The 23,920-nt window shown below is 37.6% G+C and overlaps 1 long non-coding RNA gene across 1 annotated transcript; it reads right to left on the reverse strand.

The window, feature by feature from the left end:
• Positions 1-3,498: 3,498 nt before the first annotated feature.
• LOC117199144 (uncharacterized) lies at positions 3,499-23,205 on the reverse strand. Its single transcript, XR_004480325.2, has 3 exons — positions 22,986-23,205; positions 10,839-10,892; positions 3,499-3,657 (listed from the first exon to the last, which is right to left on the reverse strand). It is a non-coding gene; the product is annotated as an uncharacterized LOC117199144 (long non-coding RNA).
• Between the last annotated feature and the right edge of the window lie 715 nt (positions 23,206-23,920).

Raw genomic sequence — 23,920 nt, forward strand, 5'->3', positions numbered from 1 at the left:
TGACAGCCTCTGCACAAAGATACACCTTGGTCATAAAAATCAATATATGATTATATGTATCCTAAAAATATCATTCAGCAATGAAATAGTTTGCTATGGAACATATGGTTTTTTTCCTGGGGGTTGAAGGAATTTGATAATGTTTTTGTATTAAATTTTGAAGCAAGTTGACAGAAAGCAGCCCATCTGCAATTGTTCCACACATAATGCACATTGACCACGGACAGGATTTAAAAAGGTGTTGGATTAGGATGCAAAAAACAATAAAGTCAGTTTAAAAGCACTTTACCTGTATTCCTGAATAATGAGCTATTAAAAGAACTGCCTTTAAAAAGACCTTTATTGAGTTGATAATTTAATAATCTTATTAATTTAGAACTGATTGCTATTTATCCCAATGTGTGTGTGTGTGTGTGTGTGTGTGTGTGTGTGTGTGTGTGTGTGTGTTTAAAGGTATCTCATTTATTTTAAGCCTTGAGTAGAGCTTTCTGAACTGTCCAGGTTGGAGCTACTGAAAGTGAGTTTTGTGACCAGTGTGGTCCAGGAATTGTTTGTAATCCATCTGTACTAAGAACAGAGATTGGGAGTCAAGTACTTAGAGACATTTATAGCAACATGACATCGCTGTGAGATCCAAACACAAGTTCCACTTTCTAACAACTAATTTTTCTTGTAGAGTATTGATACAAAAGCACCAGTTCTGAACAGACTTGACATTTAAAAAAAATGGCCTTTCACCACAGATAGCAATTGGTCTAGTAACCAATTTGTGGATACGAAGGCCCATTTGCACATTAGCCCTCAGCTTCATATATGCCTTAACTCACACACAGCCAACATAAAAACTTCTTAAGGACAGAGGCACAGAAGTGAGCACCTACAGTAAAAACAAAACAAAAACTTATCATATATCATATATTCTTGCCACTTGGCAACAGAGCAAGACTGTTATAACTGATATTGATTATTATCAGTGGACAAATTTGCAAAGCATAGTTTTATGAGTATAAAAATTACAAAATAATTTACTTTATAAGATAGAACAATTTGTATTCATATGTGTGTCTCAATCATAGAAACAGTAATTGTCCCCATGTCTTCTGGACTTTGTCTTCAATTCTAAAACCATTTCTTAGAATTTGCTCCAGGTGTTGGTAGCTACACCTCTGGAAAGATTCTTTGGTTGATACCAAACGCATTTGACTTATTTCTTTGGAAAGCTTCATTTTGTCCCTGGAGAAATGCAGCCTGGTTAAATGTCTGAACAAATTGTTATTATTATTTTACTGAGCAATAAACTAAAGAGTGATTGAGTTACCAGTGACTCGCAGATATTGTTAAGCCTGGAATCACATGGTTGAATGACCAGCTGGCCCAGAACTTGGGTGATTCAAATGATCCAGACGACAAATGAGCCAGGAGCGAGAATGCCTCACACCAGTGCAAACGCAATTAATGTCAACAAAATCCCATTAAATTTATCGGTTGCCTGGCTTCTGAAAATGGTGGAACCAACCCCTTTCCTGTGCCTGCAGGGCAAATTCATTAGATGGAAAACAGCATCTTGTTAACCATGGAGTTCAGCCAGGTAAACATGGGGGGCAGTGCCAAGTCCTTGAGACTTGGCACTTACAGAGGGTCAACCTAGAAGGAGGGACCACAGGGAGGAGATGCTGGACTTCCTTTATGACACACAGTAGGTTCTTCCTAAACAGTGTCTTCTTAGAGTCACCTTACAAGATGGAAAGAATATATCTGATTGTCATTCAGTTCATAAAATAATGATTATATATGGCGGGGGGACAAAGACAGAAAGATTGAGATTTTGCCTACAAGTTCATCAAAGACTCCCACTTTTTTGTTTTTTGTCTTAGTTTCTGTCTTAGTTTTTTGTCTTAGTAAGAATGATTCATTTGTGCTGACTCAACTTCAACCATATTCACATCAGATGCTCTTATGCCCACAATTGGCAACTCTGTGGAACAAAACAGAACTCGCTGGCCCCAAAAGTCATCAAACCTACAATTTTGACTTCTGTTCTATGTGCTCACACCAACTGGGTGAACATTGCTGAACTCATCCAACGCTAAACACTCTTAAATGATCCATCATTGTGCTATTTGGCAATGGGGTGGTGCCGCTTCTGAGATAACTCATGCCGCAAAACTCAACAACACTCCCCTTGTTCAAAGTAGAGATGATGAACAGTGAAAGGGCCATGTCACAGAGGGCTTTTGTGTGAACAGACTTACCACCCTGGGGTAAGAGAAGTGTAGCCTGGAGAATGGTTTGGCTGGATAAGGCAAAAAAAAAAAAAAAAAAAAGCCAAACAATCAAAAAGCATGGATTTTCAAAGAGATCATTTTCCCAGCCATGTCTGATTCTGAATTCAAACCCTTAGATTTCACGGTGTTCTATCAAAAATCTACTGAAATCAATCCAAAACAGAAAAATATTGAGGTGAAATGTTACCAGCATCAGAAAAGATGTCGAAAATACTTCTTTTCTTATAGAGCAAATGTTCTTTGTTGGTTAAGTTGCTAATGCAAGATGTAGCACATTATGGCAGTGGGAAATTAAAAAATTATTACTCATTCATTGAGTCAAAGCTTATGTGTCTGGCATTGCTCAAGGCTCATGAGATAGTATTTCTTTGTGCTCTTGCTTAATTTTTTTTTTCCATTTTTAATAGTGATTAGTGCATGAAGAACATCTGGGAGGGTAATGAGACAGAATTACAGAAGGGAATGGCAGAGTAATCCATTTAAGAGAGGGGAATCCCGTGAAATCTAAGAAATTTGAGCTACCATAACTCCCAGTGTCCTTTAATTTTTGTATTTTCACTTAGCCCATGGGAGAAATCAAAATTCATACATGATGGCTGATCATGGATCTTTAGGGATAACAAAAGTTGACATGTGATTAACATTCTGAAGAAAACTAGATTCTGGTTATTCTTAACATGCCATGACAAGGCTCTTCTGGAATGCAGAGCAGAGGCCATTGAGGAACAGGGGGAAAAGCGGGATGAGGTCGAAAATATCAATAGAACCAAGAAGCAGCGAGCATAGGGCAAGGGGGAAGGAGGGACAGAGAATATACCTCATGGCCTCCTAGAAGAAGTTCTGAAATGTAATGAAGGAAATAGAGGGAATATCTGTACATTAAACTGCCTGGAGCCTTCCCCATATTCTCCTAGACTCCTGAGCCTTTCTTTCATAGCATTTTTTCTTTGCTGATTTCGATGTTACCAAAAAAAATTTGTAGAGTTTCACTGCTGATTTTTTCTCCAGACCATTTGCTCATTCTTGCCCTGGGCACCCTAATCCATAACTATTGTCAGCTGAGCCAAAACTAGCTGCTTCACGATTTACCGACTTATGCAGTCTCCACAGCATCGATCCCAGCAGAAATGTAGATCAGCTTTTCCAGGGAGAGCCTCCCTCCTGAAGAAATGACCCTAGGCCAGTGTCCACCACAGAGAGAAATCCCGAAGAACTCACCTGGGTGTGCAGGCAGGAGTTGGGAGGGTCACAGGGTCTCACAGTCCATGTGACACACCATAGGCAGGAGCTCATAACTTGCTGCTCCCAGCAGTAAGACAGTGATGTGTCAGCTCTTTTCCTCTCTCCTTGCCAACTAGAATTCATTTGGATCCTAGAAAATGGAGGAGACCAGAAATCAGTTTACCTTATTACCCACTATCATATACCGCTATTTTGGCAGAACTGGGCCCTGCAGCTGTGTGGAGGGCAAAGTCTATTTCAGTCCTGCCATCAGAATATCCAGCAGCCAATGGACAGGGGGGTTCGGTGTAAACTGGGGGAGGGAGAGGGAGCGGGTTGGAGGGGTGTATGCAAAAGATACAGGCACTGAAGGGGTCAGAGGTCTGCTAAATAAAGTGAACCTTTTCTTCCACGATTTGTTTCTCCTTGGATCACCATTGGCAATTGCACCCCAGATAAGAGGGAGCCCAGCTGGGGCCACTCTGCAAGTTCATGAGGCAGGGGAAACACACAAGCTGGGCATATGCATGATTATTACAGGAAGAGGAAAACACTGGAACTATTTAGCATCTCATGGTTGGACAGGGCTATTGCTGAGACAGTGGTGGGGAAGAGACAAATGGGGTGGGGAAAATTCTCTAATCTTAATAAAATCTGTTTGCCTCTTCCAGTAAGTAAAATATTGAGTGATTACGTGTCTGACCCTTTAATATCATCAGTGGAACGAGAGAGATCTAAAGGAAAATATTTAGAAAAACAGAGTCTATATTTTGCCTTGCCTGTGTTATGCCTTAATAGGTTCTCTCATTAGCAATAAGCCAATTCTATATAAACAATGTTTTCTCAGCAGGCAACAGCAAGTTAATAAGGTACCCTCAACACTCCTTAGAGCTCCCAGGCTTTAAGAACCTACTTAAAGAGATATTGTGGCTTTCCTGGTACTCGGCACACATTTCAGTGGGGAATAAATGGGTGTGTGCGAGGCAGTAAAGAGGAACTTCCCTTAACAAGCTTACTCTTTTCTGCCACTGTCCACTAACATGGGGAAACATGAGCAAAGCAATTATTCAGGCTTTACCTGCAAAAGGGGAAATATCATACAACCATCAGAATATATACTACAAAGGTTAATTCATTTTTTCTTTCTAAATGACTTTTTTTTCTCAATTTGGGAAGATGTTTTTAGTTCTTATTTTAAACAGATGTAACTTCTGAGGCGGGCAGATAAGCCATCTGAGTTTTAAAACCATAAGTCATTATTAATTGACTTTAGTTATCAAATTAAGTTTCTTCAAAGATCTGCTGACTTACTAAACCCCAAATCGGACACAATTGCTTTCCTGCACCTTTCCACTTGTCGATCAGCTACACAATCTGATATTTGAGATGGATTCTATTTGCCTTTGCCCAAAACTTCTTAGAATCAAACTGGATAATTATTTCCCTTTCCTCATCCTATTTAGACTTTGTACTTCCCTGGGAAAATGTAAACAGTATTTGCAAAACAGCTTAAGGAAAACCCAATTATTTCCCTGGTTTTATTAACTTGATATTTGTACCAGTAACTCTGTACTTCCACACATATCAATAAAGTTTATCACTTGTTTCCTTCATGGATTGGCTGACATGGTCAGGGCAAAATTTAATGTCTTAAGGTCAGTATTTTGGAATTACAAAAATGATTATTTTGGACATTCTTTGTAATATTACATATAGTTCAAAAGCCAACATCTAAAAATCTATTCCCCTTTAAGAAATGTCATAATTATCTTCAATTATAAATTTAAACACATATAAATCTGTATTATGATTGGTATACTTTAAATCAGTTACTCACTTGGATCTTTAAGAATACATTTAAAACCAGTATAGTATAGGAATACTTGCTATTGATCAAAAATAGAAAGATTTCACAATATGTGTTAACCTACATCTTACTTACCTTTCTTTTTCTTTATCTTATGAAATAAAAATGTTTTGCAAAATAGGATTGCTACTCCCAAGCCCCCCTAGACAGGCCATTAAAATCAAAATGACAATCTTATTAGCTTTAACTTTAATTGGTTTTATACAATCAGTGCTTTAAGTTGTTAGGTAAATTCACTTCTCAATATATTTTAAGTATTAAAAGATTACCTTGATGTCTAATAAAAATAAAATATTTGTATTAGCTTTAACTAAATTGTTTTTTCTTTTTAAGCATTACTTCCCCTCTGTCTTTCATTTTATGTTATATGCACTGCGAGTATTCCCAATATTTTTAGAGTTTCAATACCCTACTGTTAACATATTTATGTTTTACTTGAAGAGAATTGAAACATATTTTAAAAGTTGAAAGTTTACCTCATTCCTTCAGAAAACTCAGTACACGTCAATGTATCACAGTATCAGGATTGATCATCACCTATTTAGGGGCTGAATCATTCATATCCTAACTAGAATTTCTCATCTTTCTTTTAAAAAACTTTAAACAAGTATAAATAAGTTTTAATATCCTGAAGATTTTAATAGGAAAATCACATTTGTATGGTTATACTTCTAATAATTAAATCATTTTAAAGCTAGAGGAATACGTTAGCTCAAACATTATTTTGAGGACAAGAAAATGGAGCTCCAGTATATATAATTTATTATGTGGCAAACAAACAAAATGCAATCTTGAATTAATTCACTGACACTATTCCTTGAGTAACAATAACAACAAGACTGTAAACAGTTTCAATGTTTGTTATATTGTTATTTGTAAATCCAGGATAGCAATCACAACTAAAAAAACAAAAAAACAAAAAAAAAACACAAAACCTTAAATTTTACATTCTACTCAAAGATACAGGTGCTCTGACTATACCAAATCTGTTCTCACTAATACCCAAAGCAAGGGTTCTTAACATCGTTTTTGGTTTTGTTTTTTTTATATTACATCACATTTCACTGACATTTAAGTTATCAACCATCTGAAGGGACTAAAACCAGGCCCACCTTACTACTCAAAAAGATAACATTCACAGTGATAATGTGTCAAGCAACTGTACTCGAGTGATTTTGATTTTGATTCATTTCTTGTCTTTACAACTTTCATTTTGACCTTTTTCAAATGGACACAGAAATGAGTGAGTGGTGTGATTTCTTTTCATTCATTGATTTGGCCATTCTAAACCTTTCACTGAGTGCCTAATATACGTGAAGCATTATAAAATGGCATGACCACAAATAAAGCAAATATTGCCAAAGTTTCGATTAACAAAAACAGCATGTCTGGAATGAGATAAGTGCTGGCTCAGATACTACTAGAGTATCATTTTCAGCCATCCTCTAATAAGGATGCACCTGGGGTGCACTAAGAAGCAAGTGACCAGAAATCGTCAGCCTGCAACTTCCGGATGGACTAGGAATGTGTAGCCAGGGAGGAGATACCTTGGTTGTAATAAACTTTGTCTTGGAGTTCCTCAACTGTATCATTTAGTTAAGGCCTCCCCTATTTTTCTGTAGTATTTTTTTTCTCAGACTTAGTTGTGCTTTCTTACTTTTCAAGCATATATAACTATGTTTATTTTACTTCTCCCCAATGGATACACAAAACTGCAGGATCTCCTAACAAGTCCTCTATGTTGAACACTTTCAGGGCATCATTTACCAGTGGGAAGGAATACTTTCTGCTCGTTTGCCTTTTAGCATTTATGTTTCCTTCTTAACTACACGTCAAGCAAGAACGTTTGAGCTAACCCAAGTCCTGGAATTGGGTAAGGATTCCTCTGTTTACTTAAAATATTTGTTTAAGTTTTGCTTCATTTGTTTAAATACCCAATAAACCAGTAGTAATTTCTTTAGTTCACATTCTATGTTTAAACCAAAAAGAAAGAATAAGTATGATCATATTGTGAAGTATATATGGTAAAGAATAAACTGGACTTTAAATTTATCACAGAGAGAGTTTGATCATCTATCTCCAAGGTTAAGTTCTTTAACTGTTCATAAAATTTGCCAAGCTTTCCTCACATCATTAGGATGTTTCAAATTGTAACCCCCAAAATCATTTGTTTTTACCTCAATAATTTTATCTTGACTCTTTTTAATAGGCATGTGAATGTCTTTCAATCCCTAAGTCTCTCCAAGACCAAACTAAAAGGAAGACAGAGAGAGAAAATAAAAATCCCTTTCTTTGCCTCCTTCTAACCAATAATCGCTTATGAAGTTCATCAGCTATGAAGGACAGAAAAGGCAGAATCACAGACACAACTGGAAAAGTAACAGGAGGTACATTTCCATCCCACAGACTAACTTTGTGATGTGCTTCATTTAGCAGTTCCCAGGCCCAGGTGGAAATTCTCTAGCATCTTCTTAATAAAGTTTCATGTTGGGAAAGTTTCATGTAACAAGTCATGTTTATTATGTCAGCAGATTTTTTTTTTAAGCTAAACTAAATTCATAGCACCACGCATGATTTACAATAAAACCTTAATGAAACGCTGAGAACTGTTTAAAAAGCTGCAGCAGGTTTTTAAGGAAATTGGTTGTCTGTATTTACTCTTTGAATTAAGTGTTAAAGAAAAACAGAATAATAATATATAAAACCCTGGTTTCCTGTAACAACAATAATTATGATAACTAACATCTGTATATGGCTTTACAGTTTGCAAAGTGCTTTCTCATACATTACCTCATTTAGTAGAGTGGAAATGTTTAATGATCCCAGTCTTAAACTGCATTTCATTAATGGTATATACATATAATATTAATAAGCACATATATGTAATATTATATATATAATATTAATAAACACATTTAGAAGAAACTATCTTCATAAGCACTCTGCACTAAGCCTGAACAAAAGGGAGATAGGGAGAGGTTGAAATCCAATATCAACCCCATAAATCAAATAAATGTCAAATAAAATCTGTCAAACACTTCATAATGTTCTGTGCATGTCATCAAACTCAAGGAGAATCCTGCTGTGTCACCTCAGAATGATAAAGAGATCTAAGGTGTGAAAGCACGCTGTTAGAAGTTTCATTAAAGCCTTATTTACTAGTTCCAAACGAATTTACATTGATCTTTTAAACTATTGCTAACCACAAATGCATTAAACCTAAACAGTCTTCATTTACTGAGAAATAAATGTGTCAGCAGAATCATGACTTTTGTCCAATGTTGTTCCGGCATTTAATTCACAAAGGCTCAGTGTTAAGCTTTTTATTGCTTGTTGTGCTAAAGCCTGTTCATTTAATTGCAAATATATTTCCTTCCTGCATCATTATCAAAATTGTTATCTTAAGGAAATATTGTTTTTAAATAATCTGCTGGAAAACCAGAGCCGTACATGGGCTTATTCCGAATAATTGTTTCCTGCTACAGATGAGTTAGCAATTAAGTGGTAACGTTGCTTAAACAATTTTAAAAGGAGGTGAGGATAAAAGGAATCGGACTGTGCTGATCCAAGTTATGAGAAGCTTTTGGAGTTTTTTGTGGCGTCAACATGCACTCGTGGCTGATTTAATCAATACTTACCTGTTTACATTTTAAAAGAACTTGGTTAATGGTTCCAGGGCCTAATCTAATAAATAAATCATTTCAATGTAGGTTGTAATTTTGTGAGATATGAATTAATTCAAAAGTGACCTTAGTCTTTCTATCCTTGAAATGGAGACAAATGTTCTGCATTTGAGCTTGACCTTGACCTTGATCTTTCCTTATATTAATTTGGGGAAAGGACTTGCAGCCAGGTTTTAAATTAAATGATGCCAGTAACACTATTATGGGCACACCCATACTAAAGAAAAAAATAAAGATGCTATAATAAAATAAGGAAGAAAATGCATTATGTGACTCCAGAATCTACAGTATTTACATGCACTTTTTTAAAAATTACTTTTCCATAGCTAAATACAACAGGCATGGCATGTTTGTTTCAGTGGGTGAAAATGTATCGACAGCATTCCCAATTCTTCATTAGTTAAACCCACACTAAATAGATTGCATCATATTGTCCATTAAAGGAGACTTCCAAAAAAAGGAAGTGCTCTCTAGGAGATGACTCCAGTTCCATAGTATTTAAATTCAAGAAAAGAGCAATTGTTTACTGAGGAGATGACTATGGGAAATACTTTGGAGAGTGTTCATTATTTCTGAGATTAGTTCTATTGCTAACAATGGAGAGAGACACAATTTCTAGAAATTAAAGCAATATAAATCCAATGGGAAGCAACCAAGATAATTCAAATTTGCAGTTAAAAAAAATTGCCAGTAATTGATTGGTGATTATTGCTCTATTTCAAAAGAATTGAGCAACCCTCCATGTACCTGTTACTACATGGAATTATCCAGTTTATTTCAGAGGGAAACAGTAAGAAAATGATTGGCAGGGTGGGACCAGAAATGGGTGGACCCCTGCAGTGGACCAATGAGCAATTAGCCATGGCCTGCGTGGCCAAGACTGGGGAGTGACAGGAAGACATAAATGATAAGAGTCTAAGGTAGTAAACACTCACAGCCTACCTTGATTCATCCTGTCCTTTGTCCGCCATGGAGTATCGGGAACATGGGCAAGGGACAACCATTCCCAAGGTACAGAGGGTACCCACCCCAAACTTCGATAATACATCTACATCCCAGCAGCCTGGAAACCAACAGACTTGTCTAGGTATTTTCTGGGTTTCTCCTGCAGAACTCACAGAGCAAAGGGCTCCAGGAGTGTGATGGAAATGGGTAGCAGCTACTAAGTAGTTAGAAAATGGAGTTAGAAAATGGGTAATACGGGAAAGAGATTTCTATTTCTGCAGTCAGCTGAGCCTCTGAAACCTGGCTTCCAAAGAACGAAGGTGTTACCTTGACAAGGCTGTTGATGGGCATCCTCTCACATCTCTGCCCACATGCATCTTTCAACATGCTCTCCCACCATCACAACCTTCTGCTGCTGTCACCCTCCTCCTCTCCCGGGTCTCACATGGTTATAAATATTGCAGTTCTCGAGCACTTGTGTGCCCTTCCGCCAGCTTCAGAACTCCTCTCCTTGCTTGCTCACCTCCACACACCTCCCACCACTTTGATTTTGACCTAACATTACCTGTGGTTTTCTTGTAGCTTCCACCATCCATTTAGGTACTCCAAAGGATTGGATTATTGTCTTAAATGCCTTCTTGAAATCAAGACCCAATTCTTTTCTGAGGTCAAAGCTCAGATTTCCTCTTGCTCACAGTCACCTGCTATTTGGCAATCTTCTGCCATCCATAAAAGCATCCCGCATGTGCTAAAGTGTACCGCAACATACTAACTCTTTGCTGCTCCCAAGCCGAAGAGATGCTCAGTGAGGATTTACCTTCTCCTCTCTGGTCTTACCTTAGCCGTCACGGGACGCCAGGTATATGCATGCACTTCATATGTTCTCATTCTCTGAAAATCCAGGCGAACAATGTCAGTATCACCAGCTACCTAATTTTCCCTTAAGAAAATACATGTTTAACAAAACTTTAGGACCTTCTGGAGATCACAGCTGAGGGAAAGTATCTGAGTACTTTGAAACAATTAATTTGAAAACCTGAGACACAGTATACATTCTTTTTATGAACAACAACATGGATGTTTACATTCAAGTTCCTGCCTAGATGTGGACACAGATGTCTCAAGCTGGTAACAGGCAGAGCAAATCAGACTGGAAAGTGTGTTTTAGCCCACACAGGCTAATTCGTATCTTAACATGGTCTGGATCCAGTACATAAAAAGCTGATGACCTGACAACAGAGACCATGTTCCCATACTTTCTGTAGTGACTGGGCAGACATTGTACTCTTCAGATACAACATATGTTTTACAGGACTTGAGGAACCCAGCCCACTTCTCTCAAACATATAACCTGTGCGACCCCCAGGGAGACTTGAATGGTCTACCCTTGATCGATAAATTTTTTGAAAGTCAAGAAAATTTTGATGAATAAGAAATAAATAGATTTTTACTCAGTGTGCTTTTGGGAATCCTCTTAATAGCTTCATTGCAACCACATCCCAATCCAGTGACTATACCTGTTTACTTTTTCTGATGATGAAACAGCGTTGGTCCCTTTGCATATCTGGCATCTAAGAGAAACCATGAGCATCCATCAAGGGCATTAAGTGTTAACCTCACTTTCACTTTATGAGTTTCGGGCCATAGGCTCGTGGACCAACCCAACTGTTGATCCATAAACAGTGTCCCCATCCTGAAGAGTATAAAGTGAGGTTAAGCACAAGAAACCACCAAGAGCATCTCCTTCAAATATTTACAAGGCTGTAATATATGTATGTGTTTTATGTCTTGGTCAATATGTCTGATTGGTGGGAGTTCCATTTTTATGAGTTCCAGGTGCTTTAACTCATGAGCTTTTTATTCACATCTAGAATATAGGTATATATATTTCCAGATATAATCTTATCCAGCCTCTTCAGATGTTAGTACTAACAATTTCAAGAATATTCAAGCAATAGGATGGAACAGATTCCTCTAGAATGAAACCAAAACAATATTAATAACAACCATAAGACCAAGATGAAACATTATGAGAGCCTCATTTGGGAAGTTTATCTAAAGAATAAGCCATTTATTAATGAGTATAAACCCTATTTATACATTCAATCATTCCCATCTTCAACTCATTGCTCTACTTTTTCTTTCAATATTTTATTTCTATATGATGCCCCTTGACCCCTCAGTAGGTTTCATTGGAAGGGTATGCTCTTTGAGAAAATAAGATCAATAATGTTATCACTTTCAACTGCGCTATCATTTTCACAGATCCAAGTTGAAATGAAATCAATTATGAGAACAAGTAGCACTGTTTTATTACTAATGAATGAATTTAGCATTGTTTCCCATATTCCCACCACTTAAAATGGAAGAAATAGAGCAAATGTGGTCCAGAGAAAGCTCAAATAGTCCAGGCTAATGGTGGAAATACTTAAGTATCATCCGTATACAGCTAATATAAACCAAAGTGGTTTATTACTACTGTTTTGTGATTTATGACTCACATTATGACTTTATTTTGAAATGGTTGCATGAAATATTAATGTGTGGTGAAAGAACACACAAGAAGGAGCAGGGATCATGTTCTATCAGATGTTAGGCTGCTCAGTTATTTATTCCTCATAATACACTGAACTCAAGTCTTAGTATCCTATTTGCTCTCTTATTGTAATCAGCCCCTCATATACAAACTTTTCAAGGTGAGGTAGCCCTACTTTTGTTCCTAGATTGTAGGTTGTGTACTGTTAATTTTTAAAAGGATGGAGTGGTTTATAACAAATGTGAATAATTTATAGCAAATGTTCTCAGCATTGATTAGTGTTCTTTAGAAATAGAATGTCTTCTTGATATGCATCACTCCTTTAATGCCTTATGAAAAGTCAGAAGACCTATTACTGCACTGCTTAATGGACAAATCAACTTTAATTTTAGTCATATATAATATGAAAGATAAGTACCTATGTTTTTCCCTGTTTGGGATTTGCCAGGCATTAACACTGAACATTAGCTCAAAGCAATCTAAAGAGAAGTTAACAATAGAACACAATTGCTCTCCCTTGGAATTTACATTTGATCTGGTTTCTCCAAACTTTGGGGTGGATGGTTTCTGAAATTTTTCATTTTGCTGCACTTTAAGTCATTCTGAACCTCACTTTGCAAAGCTCAAACTTGGGGACTTAAGTAACAGATTCCACAACAACTTTACTGAACAAGTATATTAATTTATACAGTTTCCTATTTCATTTTAATTTGATCAACTGCATCCAATGCATGAAAAACAGTATCTTTTTGAATCATCATGAAAGTTAACATGGTTTGATTTTTATAGTATTGAATTCACCAACTATGATTTTATCATATATATTTAAATGTCAATTATTGGTAAATAAAGAAAACATAAAATAATAATAGTTGACACTGTTCTTTCTATACAAATGACATACACTGTCCAAGAGCTTTACATGTATTAACTGACTTTATTCTCTCAATAACCTGTAATATAAGTACTGTTGTAAGGCCTGATATAAAAAGAGGAAACTGAGGCACAGAATCAGTAAGTAACGTGCTCTAGTGACACTGCCAGTAGCGGAATTCAATTTAAGAAATTAGATGGCTTGATTTCAGAATCTATGCTCTTACTACTACACTATTCCTATTGTCCTTTGCTCAGAAACATTTAGCTTCAATGCCCTTTGTATAAACACAGAAAAATGAAAAGATCCAATGATCTGGACCTTAAGAGTACAAAATCTAACTTTATGAAGGACCAATGTTAAGAATTAGGTTCAAATGGTGAAAGGGGAAAAGGACAGATTTTGCTTTTGAAATTCTTCAACATGTCCTTGAACACCCATGGTCATCCAAATGGCAAGATGGCTACCTCCTGCATGCTCCAGGGATAGTAAAATGTACAGCAAGAGCACTAGGTCAGAGAGAACTTGGCTATGAATACACACCATACTGGGCAATCCTGGGATTATCGCTGAACTTCTCTGAGACAAGATTTCCATTTCCAAACTAGATAATAACACCCACCAGTAAAGCAGTTGTGACAATAAGAGCTAATATAAAGTGTCTGGCATATAGGTACACAGTATGTTATGATATATATCTGTTGTCATTGTTTTTGTTCTATCAATTTTATTCTTTCAGCAAGCCTACCCTCAGACCGAGTCACTGCATGAGTGCAGGGAACTCAGCCCTTTTATGATGTTAACCCCTAAGCTCTTTAGTTACCCTTCCCGCCTTGCTCCTGCCATTCAAACTTACATTGCAACTCACTCAGTTAAATTCACATGCATTCTTAACTTCCAATAGCCATTGGAAAAATGATACAAGAGACACTGAGAAGGCAGAGGGACTATGTGATGTCCTACACAAACATGTCTCCACTCAGGGAAAATCCTTTCAGGGAAGATGCTTTGCTCTTACCTCTGTGGTTCGGTCGGTAAATGTGTGACCACTGACATTCCTTGTCTGTGAATTCCTAGTCCTTTCCCAGCAAGATAAGAGCTTGAGAGAATAAATAGAAGAAAATCAAAGAGAAAAGAATCTGTATGATTTGGGGAAAGAAGACAGATGGAAACCAAGAGGGAGAAGAAATGAAGAAACGAGAGAAAGGGAGAAAAGGTTTCTTCCAGAGAGAAAGTAAATCAATAGTAGACATTTCCGCATGGAATAACTGTGATAGAAAGAGGATGCAAACTGAGCCAGGCTCATTTATTGTTTTGTGCATCCAGTTATAGAAAGTAGCGTGAATAGCAAAGGGTTCTGCCACAAACATGGAATTCCCAAAAATGAAAAAGGGCAATTCCACGGAAGTGAAGCATTGCTGCAGCCTTATTGTATTATTATTATTATTATTATTATTATGAAAAAGCACATCACATGCCAAGGGCTGTTCAACTTTGTAACTTAGCTGCCCTAAGACAAGGGTGTGAGGTCTAAATGCTCCTCCCTCGACCTAACCAGAAGTGGATGGAAATATAACCCTTTATCCACCTGAGGCTCCAAGGAATGATTTTTGAAGTTGCCTGCATCTCTTTAGATGTATGCATGAGGGGAGAAATGGCCTGCGTAGAGCAGTTTTTTAAATGCTGCTTAATATTTTTCCTTTATATCTACCATCTTTTTCTTTTGACTGTTTTGTATCATAAGGATCGTGACTACTTTTTTTTTTTAAACTTTTGCTACCTCCTTTATCTCATCTTTCTCTCCCAATTTTAATTCTTCCCTGAGAACAGATAAGAACCCCAGACTTCAGTCTAGACTTCCCATAGCTCCCCCTCCTCCCCCACTGCAATGACCCAATTGCCTGATTGTGAATGAGTAAGTGTCACGGAAAAAAGGTCTATGTACATAACTACTAACCTATGCTCCATAATGGAAAGTTCTAAAGCCAAAAAGACTACTTTGGAAGGGACCTTCAAGATGGTGGAGGAGTAAGACATGGAGATCACCTTCCTCACCACAAATACATCAAAAATACATCAACATGTAGAACAACTCCTACAGAACACCTACTGAATGCTGGCAGAAGACCTCAGACTTCCCAAAAGGCAAGAAACTCCCCACGTACCTAGGTAAGGCAAAAGAAAAAAGAAAAAACAGAGAGAAAAGAATAGGGACAGGACCTTCCCCTATGAGAGAGAGCTGTGAAGGAGGAAAAGTTTCCACACACTGGTGCAGACAAGGAGTGGGAGTGGGGGAAGCTTTGGAGCCACGGAGGAGAGCACAGCAACAGGGATGCAGAGGGCAAAATGGAGAGATTCCCGCACAGAGGATCGGTGCCGACCAGCACTCACCAGCCCGAGGCTTGTCTGCTCACCTGCTGGGTCGGGCAGGGTCTGAGAGCTGAGGCTTGGGCTTCGGAGGTCAGAGCCCAGGGAGAGGACTGTGGCTGGCTGTGTGAACACATCCTGAAGGGGGCTAGTGCGCCACAGCTAGCCTGGAGGGAGTCCGAGAAAAAATCTGGACCTAAGAGGCAAGAGACCATTGTTTCAGGGTGTGCAGGAGAGGGCATTCAGAGCGTCGCTTAAAGGAGCTCCAGAGATGGGTGTGAGCCGCGGCGATCAGCACGGACACCAGAGACAGGCATGAGACGCTAAGGCTGCTGCTGCCGCCACCAAGAAGCCTGTGTGCGAGCACAGGTCACTATCCACAACCCCCTTCCGGGGAGCCTGTGCAGCCCGCCACTGCCAGAGTCCCGTGATCCAGGGACAACTTCTCCGGGAGAACACACGGTGTGCCTCATGCTGGTGCAATGTCATGCCCGGCCTCTGCCGCTGCAGGCTCGCCCCTCATTCTGTACCCCTCCAAACCCCCAGCCTGAGTCAGCCAGAGCCTCCAAATCAGTTGCTACTTTAACCCTGTCCTGTCTGAGTGAAGAACAGACACCCTCAGGCGACCTACACGCAGAGGCGGGGCCAAATCCAAAGCTGAACCCTGGGAGCTGTGCGAACAAAGAAGAGGAAGGGAAATTCCTCCCAGCAGCCTCAGGAGCAGCGGATTAAATCTCCACAATCAACTTGATGTACCCTGCCTCTGTGGAATACCTGAATAGACAACGAATCATCCCAAAATTGAGGCAGTGGACTTTGGGAGCACCAGTAGACTTGGGGTTTGCTTTCTGCATCTAATTTGTTTCTGGTTTTATGTTTATCTTAGTTTAATATTTAGAGCTTATTACCATTGTTAGATTTGTTTATTGATTAGGTTGTGCTCTTCTTTTTTCATATATATATTTTTTTTTCCTTTTTCTCTTTTTGTGAGGGTGTATGTGTACGCTTCTTTGTGTGATTTTCTCTGTATAGCTTTGTTTTTACCATTTGTCTTATGTTTCTGTCTGTCCTTTTTTTTTTTTAGTATAGTTTTTAGTGCTTGTTACCATTGTTGGATTTGTTTATTGGTTTGGTTGCTCTCTTCTTTCTTTTTTTATTACATTTTTATTTTTAATAATTTTATTTATTTTAATTATTTTATTCTTTTTTTTTCTTGCTTTTTTTTCAACCCTTTTCTTCTGAGCCATGTAGCTGACAGGGTCTTCGTGCTCCAGCTGGGTGTCAGGCCTGAGCCTTGTAGGTGGGAGAGCTGAGTTCAGAACATTGGTCCAACAGAGACTTCCTGGTCCCATGTAATATCAAATGGCAAAAGTTCTTCCAGAGATCTCCATCTCAACACTAAGACCCAGCTCCACTCAACAACCAGCAAGCTACAGTGCTGGACACCCTATGCCAAACAACTAACAAGGCTGGAACACAACCCCATCCATTAGCAGAGAGGCTGCCTAAAATCCTAATAAGTTCACAGACCAGATGCAGTCCTGCCCACCAGAAAGACAAGAACCAGCCTCATCCACCAAAACACAGGCACCAGTCGCCTCCACCAGAAAGCCTACACAACCCACAGAACCAACCTTAGCCACTGAGGGCAGACACCAAAAACAACGGGAACTACGAACCTGCAGCCTGTGAAAAGGAGACCCCAAACACAGTAAGATAAGCAAAATGAGAAGACAGAGAAACACACAGCAGATGAAGGAGCAAGGTAAAAACCCACCAGACCTAACAAATGAAGAGGAAATAGGCAGTCTACCTGAAAAAGAATTCAGAGTAATGATAGCAAAGATGATCCAAAATCATGCAAATAGAATGGAGAAAATACAAGAAACGTTTAACAAGGAACTAGAAGAACTGAAGAGCAAACAAACAATGATGAACAACACAATAAATGAACTTAAAAATTCTCTAGAAGGAATCAATAGCAGAATAACTGAAGCAGAAGAATGGAAAAGTGACCTGGAAGATAAATAGTGGAAATAACTACCACAGAACAAAATAAAGGAAAAAAAATGAAGAGAGTTGAGGACAGTCTCAGAGACCTCTGGGAAAACATTAAATGCACCAACATTCGAATTATAGGCATCCCAGAAGAAGAAGAGAAAAAGAAAGGAACTGAGAAAATATTTGAAGAGATTATAGTTGAAAACTTCCATAATATGGAAAAGGAAATAGTCAAGTCCAGGAAGCGCAGAGAGTCCCATAAAGAATAAATCTAAGGAGAAACATGCCACAACATATATTAATCAAGCTATCAAAAATTAAATACAAAGAAAAAATATTAAAAGCAGCAAGGGAAAAACAACAAATAATATACAAGGGAATCCCCATAAGGTTAACAGCTGATTTCTCAGCAGGAGCTCTGCAATCCAGAAGGGTCTAGCAGGACATATTTAAAGTGATGAAAGGGAAAAACCTACAACCAAGATTACTCTACCCAGCAAGGATCTCATTCAGATTCGACGGAGAAATTTAAACCTTTACAGACAAAAGCTAAGAGAATTCAGACACCAAACCAGCTTTACAACAAATGCTAAAGGAACTTCTCTAGGCAGGAAACACAAGAGAAAGAAAAGACCTACAATAACCAACCCAAAACAATTAAGAAAATGGTAATAGGAACATACATATTGATAATTACCTTAAATGTAAATGGATTAAATGCTCCAACCAAAAGACATAGACTGGCTGAATGGATACAAAAACAATACCCATATATATGCTGTCTACAAGAGACTCACTTCAGACCTAGGGGCACATACAGATTGAAAGTGAGGGGATGGAAAAAGATATGCCATGCAAATGGAAATCAAAAGAGAGCTGGAGTAGCAATTCTCACATCAGACAAAATAGACTTTAAAATAAAGACTGTTACAAGAGACAAAGAAGGACACTACATAATGATCAAGGGATCAATCCAAGAAGAAGATATAATAATTGTAAATATTTATGCACCCAACATATGAGCACCTCAATACATAGGGCAAATGCTAACAGCCATAAAAGGGGAAATTGACAGTAACGCAATCATACTAGGGGACTTTAACACCCCACTTTCACCAATGGAAAGATCATACAAAATGAAAATAAATAAGGTAACATAAGCTTCAAATGATACATTAAACAAGATGGACTTAATTGATATTTAGAGGACATTCCATCCAAAAACAGAATACACTTTCTTCTCAAGTGCTCATGGAACATTCTCCAGGATAGATCATATCTTGGGACACGAATAAAGCCTTGGTAAATTTTAAAAAATTGAAATTGTATCAAGTATCTTTTCCGACCACAATCTTGTGAGACTAGATATCAATTACAGGAAAAATATCTGTAAAAAATACAAACACATGGTGGCTAAACAATACGCTACTAAATAACCAAGAGATCACTGAAGAAATCAAAGAATAAATCAAAAAATACCTAGAAATAAATGACAATGAAAACACAACCACCCAAAACCTATGGGATGCAGCAAAAGCAGTTCTAAGAGGGAAGTTTATAGCAATACCATCCTACCTCAAGACACAAGAAACATCTCAAATAAACAACCTAACCTTACACCTAAAGCAGTTAGAGAAAGAAGAACAAAAAAAACCCCAAAGTTAACAGAAGGAAAGAAATCCTAAAGATCAGATCAGAAATAAATGAAAAAGAAATGAAGGAAATGATAGCAAAGATCAATAAAGCTAAAAGCTGGTTCTTTGAGAAGATAAATAAAATTGATAAACCATTAGCCACACCATCAAGAAGAAAAGAGAGAAGACTCAAATCAATAGAATTGAAATGTAAAAGGAGAAGTAAAAACTGACACTGCAGAAATCCAAAGATGATGAGAGATTACTATAAGCAGCTTTATGCCAATAAAATGGACAACATGGAAGAAATGAACAAATTCTTAGAAAAGCACAACCTTCCAAGACTTAACCAGGAAGAAATAGAAAATATAAACAGAACTATCACAAGCACTGAAATTGAAACTGTGATTAAAAATCTTCCAACAAACAAAAGCCTAGGACCAGGTGACTTCACAGGATAGTTCTATCAAACACTTAGAGAAGAGCTAACATCTATTCCCAAACTCTTCCAAAATATAGCAGAGGGAGGAACACTCCCAAACTCATTCTACGAGGCCACCATCACGCTGATACCAAAACCAGACTAACATGCCACAAAAAAAGAAAACTACAGGCCAATATCACTGCTGAACATAGATGCAAAAATCCTCAACAAAATACTAGCAAACAGAATCCAACAGCACATTAAAAGGATCATACACCAGGATCAAGTGGGGTTTATCCCAGGAATGCAAGGATTCTTCAATATATGCAAATCAATCAATGTGATACACCATATTAACAAGCTGAAGGATAAAAACCATGTGATAATCTCAATAGATGCAGAAAAAGCTTTTGACAAAATTCAACACCCACTTATGATAAAAACCCTCCAGAAAGTAGGCATACAGGGAACTTACCTCAACATAATAAAGGCCATATATAACAAACCCACAGCCAACATCGGTCTCAATAGTGAAAAACTGAAACCATTTCCACTAAGATCAGGAATAAGACAAGGTTACCCATTCTCACCGCTATTATCCAACATAGTTTTGCAAGTTTTAGCCACAGAAATCAGAGAAGAAAAAGAAATAAAAGGAATCCAAATTAGAAAAGAAGATGTAAAACTGTCACTGTTTGCAGATGATGTGATACTATACATAGAGAATCCTAAAGATGCTACCAGGAAACTACTAGAGCTAATTAATGAATTTGGTAAAGTAGCAGGATACAAAATTAATGCACAGAAATCTCTTGCATTCTTATATGCTAATGATGAAAAATCTGAAAGAGAAATTAAGGAAACACTCCCATTTATCATTGCAATAAAAAGAATAAAATACCTAGGAATAAACCTACCTAAGGAGACAAAAGACCTGTATACAGAAAACTATAAGACACCGATGAAAGAAACTAAAGATGATACAAACAGATGGAGAGCAATTCCGTGTTCTTGGATTGGAAGAATCACCATTGTGAAAATGACTATACTACCCAAAGCAATCTACAGATTCAATACAATCCCTATCAAACTACCAATGGCATTTTTCACAGAACTAGAACAAAAAATTTCACAATTTGTATGGAAACACAAAAGACCCCGAATAGCCAAAGCAATCTTGAGAAAGTAAAAGGGAGCTGGAGGAATCAGGCTCCCTGACTTCACACTATACTACAAAGCTACAGTAATCAAGACAGTATGGTGCTGGCACAAAAACAGAAATATAGATCAATGGAACAGGATAGAAATCCCAGAGATAAGCCCATGCCCATATAGTCACCTTATCTTTGATAAAGGAGGCAAGAATTTACAATGGAGAAAAGACAGCCTCTTCAATAAGTGGTGCTGGGAAAACTGGACATCTACATGTAAAAGAATGAAATTAGAACACTCCCTAACCCCAAACACAAAAATAAACTCAAAATGGATTAAAAGCCTAAATGTAAGGCCAGACACTATCAAACTCTTAGAGGAAAACATAGGCAGAACACTCCATGACATAAATCACAGTAATATCCTTTTTGACCCACCTCCCAGAGAAATGGAAATAAAAACAAAAATAAACAAATGAGACCTAATGAAAATTAAAAGGTTTTACACAGCAAAGAAAACCATAAACAAGAGAAAAAGGCAACCCCTAGAATGGGAGAAAATATTTGCAAATGAAGCAACTGACAAAGGATTAATCTCCAAAATTTACAAGAAGCTCATGCAGCTCAATATCAAAAAAACAAACAACCCAATCCAAAAATGGGCAGAAGACCTAAATAGACATTTCTCCAAAGAAGATATACAGACTGCCAACAAACACATGAAAGAATGTTCAACATCATTAATCATTAGAGAAATGCAAATCACAACTACAATGAGTTATCACCTCACACCAGTCAGAATGGCCATCATCAAAAAATCTAGAAACAATAAATGCTGGAGAGGGTGTGGAGAAAAGGGAACACTCTTGCACTGCTGGTGGGAATGTGAATTGGTTCAGCCACTATGGAGAACAGTATGGAGGTTCCTTAAAAAACTACAAATAGAACTACCATACGACCCAGCAATCCCACTCCTGGGTATATACCCTGAGAAAACCATCATTCAAAAAGAGTCATGTACCACAATGTTCATTGCAGCTCTATTTACAATAGCCAGGAGATGGAAACAACCTAAGTGTCCATCATCGGATGAATGGATAAAGAAGATGTGGCACATATATACAATGGAATATTACTCAGCCATAAAAAGAAATGAAATTGAGCTATTTGTGATGAGGTGGATAGACCTAGAGTCTGTCATACAGAGTGAGGTAAGTCAGAAAGAGAAAAACAAATACTGTATGCTAACACATATATATGGAATTTAAAAAAAAGAAATGAATGGTTCTGAAGAACATAGGATCCAGATGTAGAGAATGGACTTGAGGACACAGGGAGGGGGATGGGTAAGCTGGGATGAAGTGAAAGAGTGGCATGGACATATATACACTACCAAATGTAAAATAGACAGCTAGTGGGAAGCAGCCGCATAGCACAGGGAGATCAGCTCGGTGTTTTGTGACCACCTACAGGGGTGGGATAGGGAGGGTGGGAGGGGGACGCAAGAAGGAGGGGATATGGGGATATATGTATACGTATAGCTGATTCACTTTGTTATACAGCAGAAAATAACACACCAATATAAAGCAATTATACTCCAATAAAGATGTAAAACAAAAAGACTACTTCGTGTGGTCCACCACACCAGTTAGGAGGAAAGATCCTTTTAAACACAATCACTCATGTGTCATCTCAAATATTAAACCCTGAGAGATGTTTCACAGTGTATGGGTCTAATACTGTTGACCAGTTGGCCTGTAGACTGTTAAATAAACCACGTTGTCCATGAATTCCCCCCGCACATTAAAAGGCAGAAGTTGGCAAATGTATACAATATACTTCAGCTTATTAAGGGTATTTTTAGACTATCCCTTTTGGGTTAATAAAAACAAAAATTGTCTTGTAGAAGGGAAAAACTCTCTGGGGCACTTGGAATATCATGCATTCCAGACTTGGAAAGGAGTTACAATTTCCAGTTTCAACAAAACTTTTCTTACCTAAATAGGAAGCCAGAAAAAAAAAGATAGAAGTTTACATCATAACTCAGGTCCGTCTATTCTTCTGATAAGAAAATAAGACCTAAAACAAAAACAAACAAAAACTCATCAGTTATTAAACTTTGTAGGAGGATAAAGAAATGTCATTCTCACTTTCAAATTTCTTTATATATTTCTTGAGAGGTAAATGGGTCCTGTCTTCCCTCCAAATTCTCCTTTAGAAGAAAATTTCCAAAGACTTTTCATTCTGTGAGTAAAATGTACATCCCCATTTATTCAGTGGTATATTTAACAAATATTTTTGGAAGTCCTACTATGTACCAGGCACTGTATCAAACCCCAGGGATCCAGCAGTGAACATGAGTTGGTCCTTGATCTCATGAAGTTTACAAACCAGTAAGGGAAGGAGAACATTTGAAAAATTATTGGCAGTATATTTAAGTTTCATGCATTCTCGTATGTGTGATGTATTTCTTATTTTTAAATGAAGAAAATAATTAAGCCACCTAATAAATAAAGAGAATTTTTTAAATTGCCATAAGAACAGAAGTTCAGAAGGCTACAGGAGCTAAACTACATAATTAGGGCATGCAAATGAGCTCAGAGAACAGTGCGGGTACATACCTGCTTCTCCCAGGTGACACATAAGCATTTTAGCAATAGTCTTTTCAAAGCAATAACTCTCATGTTTTGTCCAGCCTAAGAAGTGAATTTTTATGGTGGAAATCTCAGACCCAGTAAAGGAACAGTGGCAAACCCATGCAGGGGCAGAAAGAAAATTTACAAAGACTTCTCATTCTGTGAGTAAAAAGTGCATCCACATTTATTCAGTGGTTTATTCAACAAATATTTTTGAATATATGGAAAGGCAAAGTTTTCAGAAATAATGTTGTTTTAGAAATAAGCAGTTATTTTCCCCAAGTATAATTCAGTGA

The sequence above is a fragment of the Orcinus orca genome, chromosome 5 (genome assembly GCF_937001465.1).
Source record: "Orcinus orca chromosome 5, mOrcOrc1.1, whole genome shotgun sequence".
In the NCBI taxonomy this organism is placed as follows: domain Eukaryota; kingdom Metazoa; phylum Chordata; class Mammalia; order Artiodactyla; family Delphinidae; genus Orcinus; species Orcinus orca.